The sequence below is a fragment of the Hibiscus syriacus genome, unplaced genomic scaffold (genome assembly GCF_006381635.1).
Source record: "Hibiscus syriacus cultivar Baekdansim isolate YM2019G1 unplaced genomic scaffold, ASM638163v2 tig00000340_pilon, whole genome shotgun sequence".
Classification (NCBI taxonomy): Eukaryota; Viridiplantae; Streptophyta; class Magnoliopsida; order Malvales; family Malvaceae; genus Hibiscus; species Hibiscus syriacus.
In genome coordinates this window covers 11452399-11465190 of record NW_024061783.1, presented here as the reverse complement: position 1 = coordinate 11465190, position 12792 = coordinate 11452399, and positions in this window count along the sequence as shown.

The window sequence follows — 12792 nt, the reverse complement described above, 5'->3', positions numbered from 1 at the left end:
CAGAATTGTATATAAAGTCTGAAAGAATATTCCCTGATCATGTACGAGTACTCACTGTTGTGACGGTGTTGTACCCTCTCCTGACTGAAGTCGAGGCTCACAATTTACTTCATTACTATCAGTTTCTTCCAGAACCTCCAAACCAGTCGCTCTACGAGATCCCTCAACCTCAGACATCTATACAACAAATATTTAATCTATATTAGTAAGGAGAAACATCAATCAAATCACAATCCATATCAGTAATATTGACATCCTAATGGCATGTATACACATCTCCACTTAAAATATGTTCGGTTTAGGTCAAGAATCAGCTAAATCTACAACTCTGATACCAATAAATGTAACACGCAATTCCTTTATACGTTCCTACATACGAGTCTAGGATGTCACATAGAATTTACAAAATAGTACTTTTTCGAAAACCAATAATTTTTTTATTTCTAAAATAATTCAATTATATTAATAATCATAAAATATTATAAATGAATGATAGCATTGAAAATCGTTACTTCTAAAACATTAGATAATAAACTGTCATTCATAAATAGTGATAAGCAGTATCGTCCATTTGGAACTAGATAAAACATGTCGAAATTCTAAATATCATAACCATATGATATACATGCCACCTATTATTTTCAATACTCAAAAGATGTCATACTGATTATGGAGAAGATCGATTCCTCAATAAGTTGATATTGAACCTGACTCCTTACTCCTAACGATTTCTTCTATTTAAGTGTGAAAATCATCACACACTAAGTATACACTTAGTGAGCCATTAAGTACTATAAACTATAAATTAATATAAATTAAATAAAATCAATAATAAAATATATTTATCAAAATATGACATCAGTATAAAATATATAAACATCATATGAAATAGTATCTATGATTCAAAGATTCTCCATGAAACATTTCAAGTCAAATAAGAAATCTTACTGAAATTTAACTTTCAATTCAGATCAATCATTCTATTTCATTTTCATAACATTTCAAACAAGGCATTCACTTTGTTCACTTCATAGCCCAAAGTAAACCAACGAGAATGTAAAGTATGTGAGTCAAACGAGCATACATTATAATGCACAAGTATTGCAGAACATAGTATCAATGTGCCACTTTAAGGAATACATCGCACTTTCATCACATATGTGCAAGCATCATCATCACTTAGATGTCAGACTTGTGCCATAAAAAGTATTCATGATATTTTAGCACCACCGTCATACATACGTCATACTCGTTCTAAGTACCAACGTACCACCATTACAAAGACATCAGACTCGTCCTCAGTATCATATAATAGCACCACCATCACACAGACATCAGACTCGTGCTCAAATATAATGCAGTTGATAATGGCACCACCGTCACATTCGTGACGTCAAACTCGTGGAAAATATAATGTAATGCTCTAAGTCTATGGCATGCCAATTATACCTATGACTCTCAATGCATTTACAATGGGAATTTCCATTATTCCATGTATCATTCACTTATCAAAACTTTTTACCATAATCAATAAAAACAAATATCATTTAATAATAAAATGCAGTGGGCAGTTCATACCCGAAATCATTTGGCAAAGTAAATATGAAATATGTAATAAAACGATTTGAAAACAATTTCTTTCCAAATCATCTAAGGTTGACTCATCGCAAGTCTTCCCCATTCTATACTTTAAAAGCATAAGTAAAATGCACTCTGTAACACCCCCAACTCGTATCCGACCCGGATACGATCCGAGATGTTACATTGACTTTTCAAATCGTTTACTTTTAAAAGATAGTTAAAAATTTAAACTTTTATTTATATAAAAACGATGGAATCCATTGATCAAAGTACATAAAGAAAAATTAAATTCCAACTATATAAATAAAATACTTACTAATTTACATAAATACAGTAAAGTTCGTTTGCAAAACTGATCAAAGCATATACAATTCAAACCTTTAATTACATGCCAACAATATTCAGTATAACAAAATACTTGTAACATCCTCAATACCGGGTTAGTGACCAAATTGCAAAGTTTCAGAATTTGGTGACTAAAGTAGAAGAATGAAATAATTCAATGATTATTTGAATATATATTGAAGGTTATTTGGTAATTATTAAAGGAAATTAAGGGTATTATGGTCTTTTCCTTTAAAAGATATTCTTCCCCCTTTTATAAGAGTGAAAAACGTGGGAAGAGAGCTATCTGAAAGCTTTCTTCTTCTTGCTTTCTCTTCTTCACGTGTGGCTAGCTACAAAAGGTAAGTTTAATTTTAGTTGGTTAATTCTTAAGTTTTAAGCTTAGTTTTGATTCTTTGGGTATTAAATAAGCTTAAGGAAAGCTTATATGGGATTTAAACAATAAGATAAAGGAATTATGAAGGAATTTACAATATGAGTTTTAAGATGAAATTTTGATATGGTATGGTTGTTGAGTTTTATGGATGAATTTGACTTGTCATCTATCCAATTAAGAAGTATGAAGTGTTAGAATTGGAATTAGAACACATTGAAAATTTGGTATGATTTTTGAATCTCATATGGAAGATAGGATTTTGAGGTTTAAGATGAAATAAATGAATATAGATTGGTTTAAGTATGTGTATTAGAGTTAAGAATGAAAAGGGGATGATATATGAAGTGTTTGAGTGGAAATGAAGTAATTTTCGGGTTGAAAATATGATTTCTGGGTAAGGGGAATCGGTACCCATTCAAGGGGAACCGATACCCCTTCAAACGAACAACATTTCCAGAATGTCATTAGGGAATCGATACCCCCATAGTAGGGAACCGATTCCCCCTAAAGGAAAAATGTGCATATTGGTTTAATAAGTTCGTTTAAGTTGCTAGTATCTAATTACAAGGTGTAGGTATCTAATAATTGTCTTAAAATGTATAATTATGTAGATTCAGAGCCTAAACGAGTTCCGGAATCATTGACAAGTAAGATCGATAAAAAGGGAAGATAAGAGATTGGAATGGACTAGTGAGGCCAGGTGAGTGCATATTAGTTATATGTTAAATGGAAATAAGACTTGCAACAAGTCTATTTCCATAGTAAAATGCATGAATTCATAAATATAAGTATATACGTGTATGATTTATATGTGTTGACATGTTATTGTATATATGTATTATATGGTTGATGTGAATATGTGATATGTTATGATGATATAAGAATCTCTTACAAGATATATGATATGGAAATATGATAATGAGCTATGTGAAAGAACTATGAGTTATATGGAAAATATATGCGAACAAGATATGACATCTATGTTTATATGAAACAATGCAAGGTGATATGAGCTGTGTGAGATATGAATATAAAATCATATGAGAAGTGAAAATAATTACATGAAAATAGACTAAGTGATTACATGTATATGTGAAAGAAACTATATGATATGATCTATATGATTACATGCAACATATGATATTAGATATATGTTTACACATACATGTGGTATGTGATAGAAGAGAAGGAACATGTGATTATGAGATCAATGATTACACGTACATGTGATACGTGACTGAAAAGAAAAGATATGTGTTTATAAGAGAAAGAATATGAATAAGTAATGTGAACTGTTATAAATGATAATGCCCATGTTATGTGATATGAGAGCTAGGGGTATAGTTGGCATGCCAAGGGTCGAGGGTTTACCTATGTTCTTCGGGACATATGGACTGTTTACCTATGTTCTTCGGGACATATGGACTGTTTACCTATGTTCTTCGGGACATATGGACTGTTTACCTATGTTCTTCGGGACATATGGACTGTTTACCTATGTTCTTCGAGACATATGGACTGTTTACCTATGCCCTTCGGGACATATGGACTGATTACCTAGGTTCTTCGGAATCTATGGACTGGTCCTTCGGGACATTGATCGAGCTGTGGTGACAGCATATGTGTGCACAACCTCAATGTACTCACATACCTTAAGTTCTCACTAGTGTACATGGGCTAATAAAGTGATTAAACAAGCATACTGAATGTGATATGTATACGATGGGTTTATAAGTGGTTTGAAATGTGTTACGTGAACCATATGATGTTGTGTGTGTATAGTGTTTGATTGAAAAGGGTAACAATAAAAGTATGTGATTACATGATAAACTGTTAATGATGAATTATGTGTATGTATGTATTTACTGTAATTAATCTGATATGATTTTATATGATACGAAGAATGCATGGAATTGGTATAACATGATAGAACAGAATATGCATGTATTGATATATGTTATGAAGTACATTATAAGTCGTTATGCCTCACTAAGTCTTCGACTTAGCGTGTGATTGTTTCACACGTAGGTTTCGAGAAGAGTAAAGAGTGATGCGGAGCAAGACAGGTCAGTTTTCCTTACCAAATGTCAGATCAGAAAATGTATGTACTGTTTATAGAGTGTAGTTGGCATGTAGTCTAAAGATATAAATAATATGAACTCTGATATCTGTTATAAACGTTTTGAAATAATTTAAATGTTATCAAAGTTTTTAAATTACTCACTATTTTATAAGAATAAATGTTTGAAAAGTCAATGTGACACTTCGGACTCGTATTCGGGTCGGATACGGGTTGGGGGTGTTACAATACCTACGGTCTAATTTGTTTCTGATATGATCTTATGAAAGGAAATTTTGTCCTGATTTGCTTAGCTTTGCTCTTCTTTATTCCCTAAACCTACATGTGAAATACTCACACGCTAAGTCGTTGACTTAGTGAGGCATATAAAATTTATAACAAAACATTACATCACTTAATCATATTCTAAGCATTTCGCACAATCATGTAAAGAAAACATGGAACACATCATATAACAAAATCACATATATGCGCGCGCACACACACACACACACACACATATACACACACACATAGAAATGTCCCGAAGGACCACATAGTATTGTCCCGAAGGACCGCGTACAAATGTCCCGAAGGACCACATAGTATTTTCCCGAAGGACCATATAGTATTGTCCTGAAGGACCACGTAGAACCCTCGACTCTTGGCATGCCAATTATACCCTTAGCTCTCATATCAGATACTTATGGGCTTTACCTTTTATACCATTTCATATAGCTTATCACATAGTCATGTATTCACATAGACCATTGTCAAATAGCTTATTTCACATTTTTCATATTTTCACATAGTTCAGTATCACATAGTTTATATCACATGTTCACGTACTTCGATGTCACATAGTTATATCACATGTTCACATGTTCACGTAGTTCGATATCACATAGTTTATATCACATGTTTACATGTTCATGTAGTTCGGTATCATATAGCTTATATCATTTTCTCATATATCCACATAGATCATGTAACACATAGGATAACATATAACACATAGTTTATATATAATAGTGCATGTAATATAATAACAGATACCAACTATACTTATATTCATGTATAACTAGAAACCATATAAACAACATACTATTATTCATAAAATCACGAAATTAAAACATTGGATATAGACTCATTGCAAGTCTTATTTCCCACATCACCATATCTTATAAGTGTATGCACTCACTTTGGCCTCACTAGTCAAAGCAACACCTATAACTCTTATCTCTCACTTGATCAATCTTATATCTTCGATTCATCCGGAATTGGCTTTCGTTCGATATCTACACAATAATACGATTGGTATAAATATCGGAACTCGAATCACTATAATCAATCCTTAATAACATAAGTTAAACGAAGCACTTATTTTATAATTTCATTCTGATTAGTGTCGATACCCCAAGGACAGTATTGATACTTCCTTATTCTGGTATCGATACTTTACTTCAGTATCGATACCCTTTCTACATACTAGAATTCGTTCTTAAAAATGGTACAAATACTTAAACATTGGTATCGATGCTACTAGTTCGCTATCGACACTCTTTAAAGAATTCATCCACTTTTACCTTATGGTATCGATACTGTTCATCCAAAATCGATACACATACCAATATATCACCTATTTTGCCTTGAAGTATCGGTATTGTTCATCCAATACCAATATCTCTTGCCTAGAACTTACTCGTTTCAACTCGAAATTTGACCAAAACTCCCTTAAACTTTCCATTATGACTTCCTCTCAAGCCTTCAAACTTAACTATACTTATAACAACTAACTTATTTTACTCTAACACACTTAATCATCCAAATTCCCATAATATCACTTGAAATTAAGAATCATACCACAATTTCAACATGCTCTAAATCAATTTCTAACACTTTAAATTTCTTATTTCAGCATATGACAAGTCAAATTTCACTTCAAAATTCATTTATTAACTCTTTCTTATCAAATCACTTAAAAACCCTTTTTATTCAATATCTCGTAACTTGCAAATCTTTTAGTTTCTACTTCTTTTTAAACTTCCATAAGCTTTCCTAATACTCCAAGAGTCAAAACAACTCATAAATTACAAGAAATAATCAACTGGAAGAATCCTTACCTTATCTATAGAGCTCACGGTGGGAGGAGGAAGAAAGATGAAGAGACTTCTGGATTCTTTTACCCATTTTTTCCCCTTCCACGTGGATATATAATATCCAAGGGATGAATTAAAAATTTATATTCTTATCAAATAACCATTATGCCCTTCCATCCTTCTTTCTTTTCTATTAAATCCTACGCATAAATATTCAAATTAAGACATTAAACTTTTCCATTTTTTGAAATTAGACATGAAGTTTTAACATCTTACACTTTGGTCACTAACCCGGTCTTTGGGATGTTACACACTCACCTAATAATGCCTCACTAGAATCCTACTACCATTATTCCTTACTCTTGAACTATTTCCTTTGATTTTGATTCGCTTTGAACTTGCTTCTTGTCACAATCTACACAAACATTATTTATCCATCATACACAATTTCAAAATGTAAATTAGTATCATACTAACAGAGGCACAACTTAGCAATAAATTTATAAAATTCTATCAATACTTATTCGATTATAAATCCATTTTTTACTTAAATTCTAAAATTTCCATATTATGACAACTTGCACTACCTTTAAAGAATCATTATTATGCATTTATATACATACTTGAATTTAATTTCGTTTCTTCCTTTAGAAACTATACTTGAATAATAATCTAACCATATAAAGCACTTTTACTAATTTGTACAATTTATAGTGAATTTTCTAATCCAATTTCCAGAATCTGTTTTGAGCAGAATCTGCTGCCCTATTTTCTGACCTATAATCGATCAAAAATCCATATCTTTCACTATATGACTCGAAATCGATCCCCGTTTGTTTTAAAAAAATATATTAACAAAGAAACACAAAGGTATAAAAATAACCTTCTAATCATTTTTATATAATTCCAGATGATTTTTCAAACTTATTGCCAGATTCAAAAACCTAAACAGTTTTCATTATTTTGAACCCTTAATTTCTCCATCATTTCTAACAACTTGTATCTTGGTCCTTCATCATTTTTCCTTATTCAAATCAATCCCAAACATTATAGCATTGTAAAATATATTCAATTCAATACCTTCACATTTGTATAATTATCATTCAATCCCTTATTTCCTAATTCATTCAAATTCAACCATCACACTTAACCAATTTTGCAAGTTGATCTTATATCAACTTTCTAACTTAAAATTTAGCAAACAAATGTTAAATTTCAACATTCTAATCACATATTCGCATATTACCCTACAACTTTATGTTAATTTCTATTTCAAAACCAACTTCTTCCTTTTTATGTTTTTGTCCCTAAACCTCCATAAACTTCCAAATTAGTCCGAACAACTTTCTAAGACTTGCAAAACCATTTATTCATCATTTCTAGCCTTAAGAAAATTTATACATATTTTTCTGTAATTTTCTTCCTTAGGCCAAATATGAAGGGTCACCTTAGGAAAACTTTCCAACTTAATTCAGGCATAAATTTAACCTCCAAACATCATTTCCAATAATCTAAAATCCATTCCATATCAATTTCAATTCAAACATTTAACTTCCATAATTTTCCTACTTGGCCAAGAATTTTTACAAGCATATTCAAGTAGTTTCAATCATTATTCAAGCATGAAAATGATACTCCTACATCATCTACTGTAACCCCCTCAGACTGATGCGGATAGCCCGATCCGATCTAGAGTGTCACATTAGGGCCACAGGAGCGACCCACTGTAAAAATAGCAGAAAATTTAAAACTTTTCTTAAAACATGTAAAATCATAAATGATTTATTATTATTCAGAAATAAAATAGGTTTTTCAAACTCAAATATAAAACAAAATACAATTCACATGCCCCCTAATCACATGTACCATTCTCTGCAAGCAACGCCGGAATAACTACCTTACTGATGTCGATAGCTGTACTAGTACAATTCTTTTAACCTGAAATGTTGAGTAATAGAGTGAGCTTCGGAAAGCTCAGTAATACAGAACTACCAGATGATGCTACATGACATGTAGATAAATGGAAAGCCATATAATTTCCTTATTGAATCATACGTATACCAGTTTGCAGAATAATTTGGGGTTCCCTTAGAAGTTCATCGAGTAGAAGCCATGAATCTCAGTTCATAAGAAACCTTTCAAAGTATGACATTTTCAGGAGATCGAATAGGATGTCTAGTGTGTTCCAACAGTATAATAAAATCATAATAGGTACACTTATCAAATGATAGTTCAGTAAATCTCATAAAATCGTAATGAAATTTAACTTTTGAAAATCATAGTTTAAACTCTTTTCTTTTACACCATCAGTAATTTCCAAAACTATTTTCCATATAGCTTACTCTAAGCACACAGCAAAAAGAAAGCCAACCTAAGGATAAGCTTTATAGCTTGTATCCTTAAGCCCGTAAGTCCAAGTCCATATAGCTTACCCTAAGCACACAGCAAGGGAAGCCAACCTAATGTATCTTGGGGCCCAAAGAGTTACATTAGGCCCATTCTATTTATTAGCTTGATCATAGCTATACTATTGTAATTCAATCCAAAATATCAATTGTACCCTGACACAAATTCCATAAATCATCACATTAAATTGGTGCATCAATAAAACAGTAACCAAAGAACTCAGTGTACCTCATATTAAAACCAATAAAACAGTTCAGTAATAATTGGGGAACAAACTAGAGGATCCAAGTATTTTTCAAAGGTATTTTGTAATTATCGGTAAGGATAACATGAAGCTCGTGCAATTTGATCGGATTCTAAGAATAAGGTTCTATTGGAGAGAATCGATTATTAATCGATCTAATCAGACATTTATAGTTGATACTTTAGAATTCCACTATGATTCATGTGCATCAGGAAAGCGTTCCAGAATGCCAAGAGTGATTTGAGCTAAACAAAGCTTCAAGACATTTACAATCCATGTTAATCGATCGGTTTATCGAACAATTCGAACTGAACAAGCTCTCTGAACTAATGCATGTTGACCCGCCAGTTTACTTCCTTTTCAGAGTATTTACTCTTTAATACCAAAATTCTTGTCCATAAATCATCTTCGTAATCATCGCTGAATAGATCTTCCAATAGTCTTTATTTCATTTCCATATTTCAACGATATCAGGAAATACATACGTACTTGATTCATGTTTTATGACCCATAAGGATAATTCATCATGTAAGTTCAACAGTGTTCCCAAACTCATCAAATCACCTATTTAATCCTCAGTCATTGAGGTTACTCAGTTCATTTATCAGTCAAGTCTATCCCGATTACTTCAGAGCTTTCCAGATAATCCAGACGTTTCTGAATTTCATATATATATTGTACTTCCGTTTAATTTAATTTGGTCTTCGTGGTTGATTTGTCTAACAAATATTCATTTCTTATTATCGAATGCGACCTAGAGTTGAGTTGAGCTGAGTACTTTCAAAATTATCATTGAACCACACTTGAGAAGACGAACACGCATTCAAGTAACATCTATACATTTCAGGTACTGACATATACACTAGCATTGATTGCTCGGCTTAATATGTGATCCATAACTTTTAAGAGCAGTACCATATCCATGTTTATTTGGATTCCTTAATTAATCCAACACTTCTACTAATTTTAGGTCATAAGGGTATTTTGGTCATTCTGGTGCCTAGTTTTATGCCATTCTTTTCAGAGCTCGATGATATCTAATCATTCCTGAGCTTGGTAATATTCTTGAGTCTTTTTCATTACAAGGGTATTCTGATAATTTTACAGATCCGGTGTATTTCAATTCTTTCCTTCAATTCTGTCTTATTATTTAATTCCAACTTATCATTTATTCTAGACCTTTCAAATAATTCTTACAAAAGAGCACCCTTTATAATTTATTCTTAACTCGAAGATTTTCAGATCGATTGTCTTCTCAGATGTTACCAATAGGTTATCAGAAATTTTATGTACAAAGATAGGATCTTAACAATTAAATACGTAATTCATTGAGTTAAGTACAAATCCTCCAAGAACTTTCTCATTCAGGGTCAGCTCGAGCTATTTTTACCTTTCAAGGGCATTTTCATAATTTTTTGACCAGATGATTTCGGTATTAACTCTTAACGAGCATACTTATAATTTAAAGATCCTATGGTTAGTTGTTTCCTCGAACATTCTCTGATCTTGAAATGATTCCTTAACAGACTTCTAGTATCTTGCAAAATCCCTATTGAGGTTAAAAGCCGGTTATCCATAATTTCCAAGTAAAACTAACATTTCTTATGCACATCAATAAATTTATCAGATCAATATGTCTTTTCAGATTTACTAATCCACTTCCAGGGACAATTCTTGTCATTTTCCAACATAAGGGTAATTTCATAATTTTACCTAATCAAAATATTCTCATAATTTCTCATATAAGTACCTTTAACATTTAACCTTTGATGATATAAAATATAATTTACAAATTCAGGGCTGATTTCTTTATCACTTATCACAAACTTGTAATTTAATTCTAACAATTCCTCAATCTCTTATATTAGTCATTCGATCAGTATTCAGTTACAGAATTTCTACCACATTCATATCGAGTGAATAAATTATTCAACTCCACAAAAGTGACCAACGTTATCTTATTCATGCATTTACCAATATCAACATGTTCCATAAAGCATAAAGAGGTAGTAAAGTATTACCTCAATTTTCGTGCCATACTGATCGACCATTAAATTCCATTTGAATGCCCTCGATCTTGAAATCAAGTTCATATAATTCCTCAGATGCATATCAATAGGAATTACAAAAAAAAACAGAGCTTAATTCCGAAAAACGGATCGAATCAGGTGATAAATCAGTCAAAAACAGCTTACCGAGTTCGAATTTGACGAAACAAACTTTAGATTCAGATTCAGGACGTCAACAAAACCTAAAATATGACTCTTAAATTTAATCTCACCAACTTGGTTTCTAACTTCCATCTTTTTCTCATGAACACGGACCATCCACCGTACAAATATGACTTCAAATAATTTTCCTTTCCATAAAAATAAATTATTAGAATCTAATTAATAATTTGGGGACTCAATTTGCAAAACTAAAAACTTGAAGAGCCAATAATATTTAATTACTAACACCATGGACTAAATTATTCTTATTTAAACCATTATGCCATAATCATTATAATACAAAAGCTAAAAGACAAGGTTAATTTTTTTTAACAAACTTGGATGACTAACCTAGTAATTTTGCCTTCCTCATTTTATCACATACTCAAACTGAAACCAATGGAATGCAAGAATACCTCCCCAATATACCAATTTTCGATGGCTCAAAGCACCGACTCAAATGAGCTAATAATCGATCCTCGGCGATGCCGTTTGATACGTTGACTTTCAACAAAGGTTTTAGCCTCTCATCGGTTCAACAATCGTCGATTAATTGCATATCTAAAGCTTTTAACCATTGAAGAACCCTATCATCTCTATCGCTCAATTAAAGTAACAAATCCACGTCATTTTCATCAACGAATATGTCCGTCAATCATTCCGCAAGTCTGATTCAATTCCTTATCTCACCATTTTGTCTCGTGCCTGATCCAGATCCAACGCCACACGAGGTCTGAACAACACCTTCCTTTCATTCTTTTGATATGTTTCTTGATCTCTTGAGCACAAGCTTCACCGTGCATGTAAACTATCAAGATAACCTCTTGAGGTTATTGAGAAGATTCTCCTTTAGATTCATCTCCTTTCTTTGCATCTTCTTCAACCTTTTTCTGCTCCATAGTCCTGACGAAGATTAAAGAGATTGACGAGGCTTATCTTGGGTCAACTATTAAAAATGTTCGTTATTGTTCTGGCTTACGCATGACTTCGGCACTGCTCGTGAAATCGACGAACTCGGCTCGGTGATTGCTTAACAACTCGGACCCTATCTCGACCACTAACTGAAGGTTCTTTTTGGTGTTTTTGTCGATGTTAACAACCCATATTAGCTTCTTCCTGCATATAAAATTATGCTTTGATGTCCTGTTGTGAAATCCGCTCACTTCCACCACATCCCCTAGTCGATATCGGTATAGCCCAGTAAAAGTAGTGAGATCAATCTCATATTCTTGTCTAACCTTGACTTGTGACAGTAGAACAGGTCCATCTTCAATGAAATCAATGCTGCCCAAACTCGAATCTTGATTCAGGTAGTAGAGAAGGATCCAAGTTAACCCCGATAAAGTTGTTCCTTATGAAGTTGCTGTACAGGCTGGAATTTTAAGTGGTGAGGGTAACAATAAGGTTCCAGGCAATGTCATTATTATTAATCTTATCCACCCAACAACTTGTCCTCTTTTACCTACTCTATC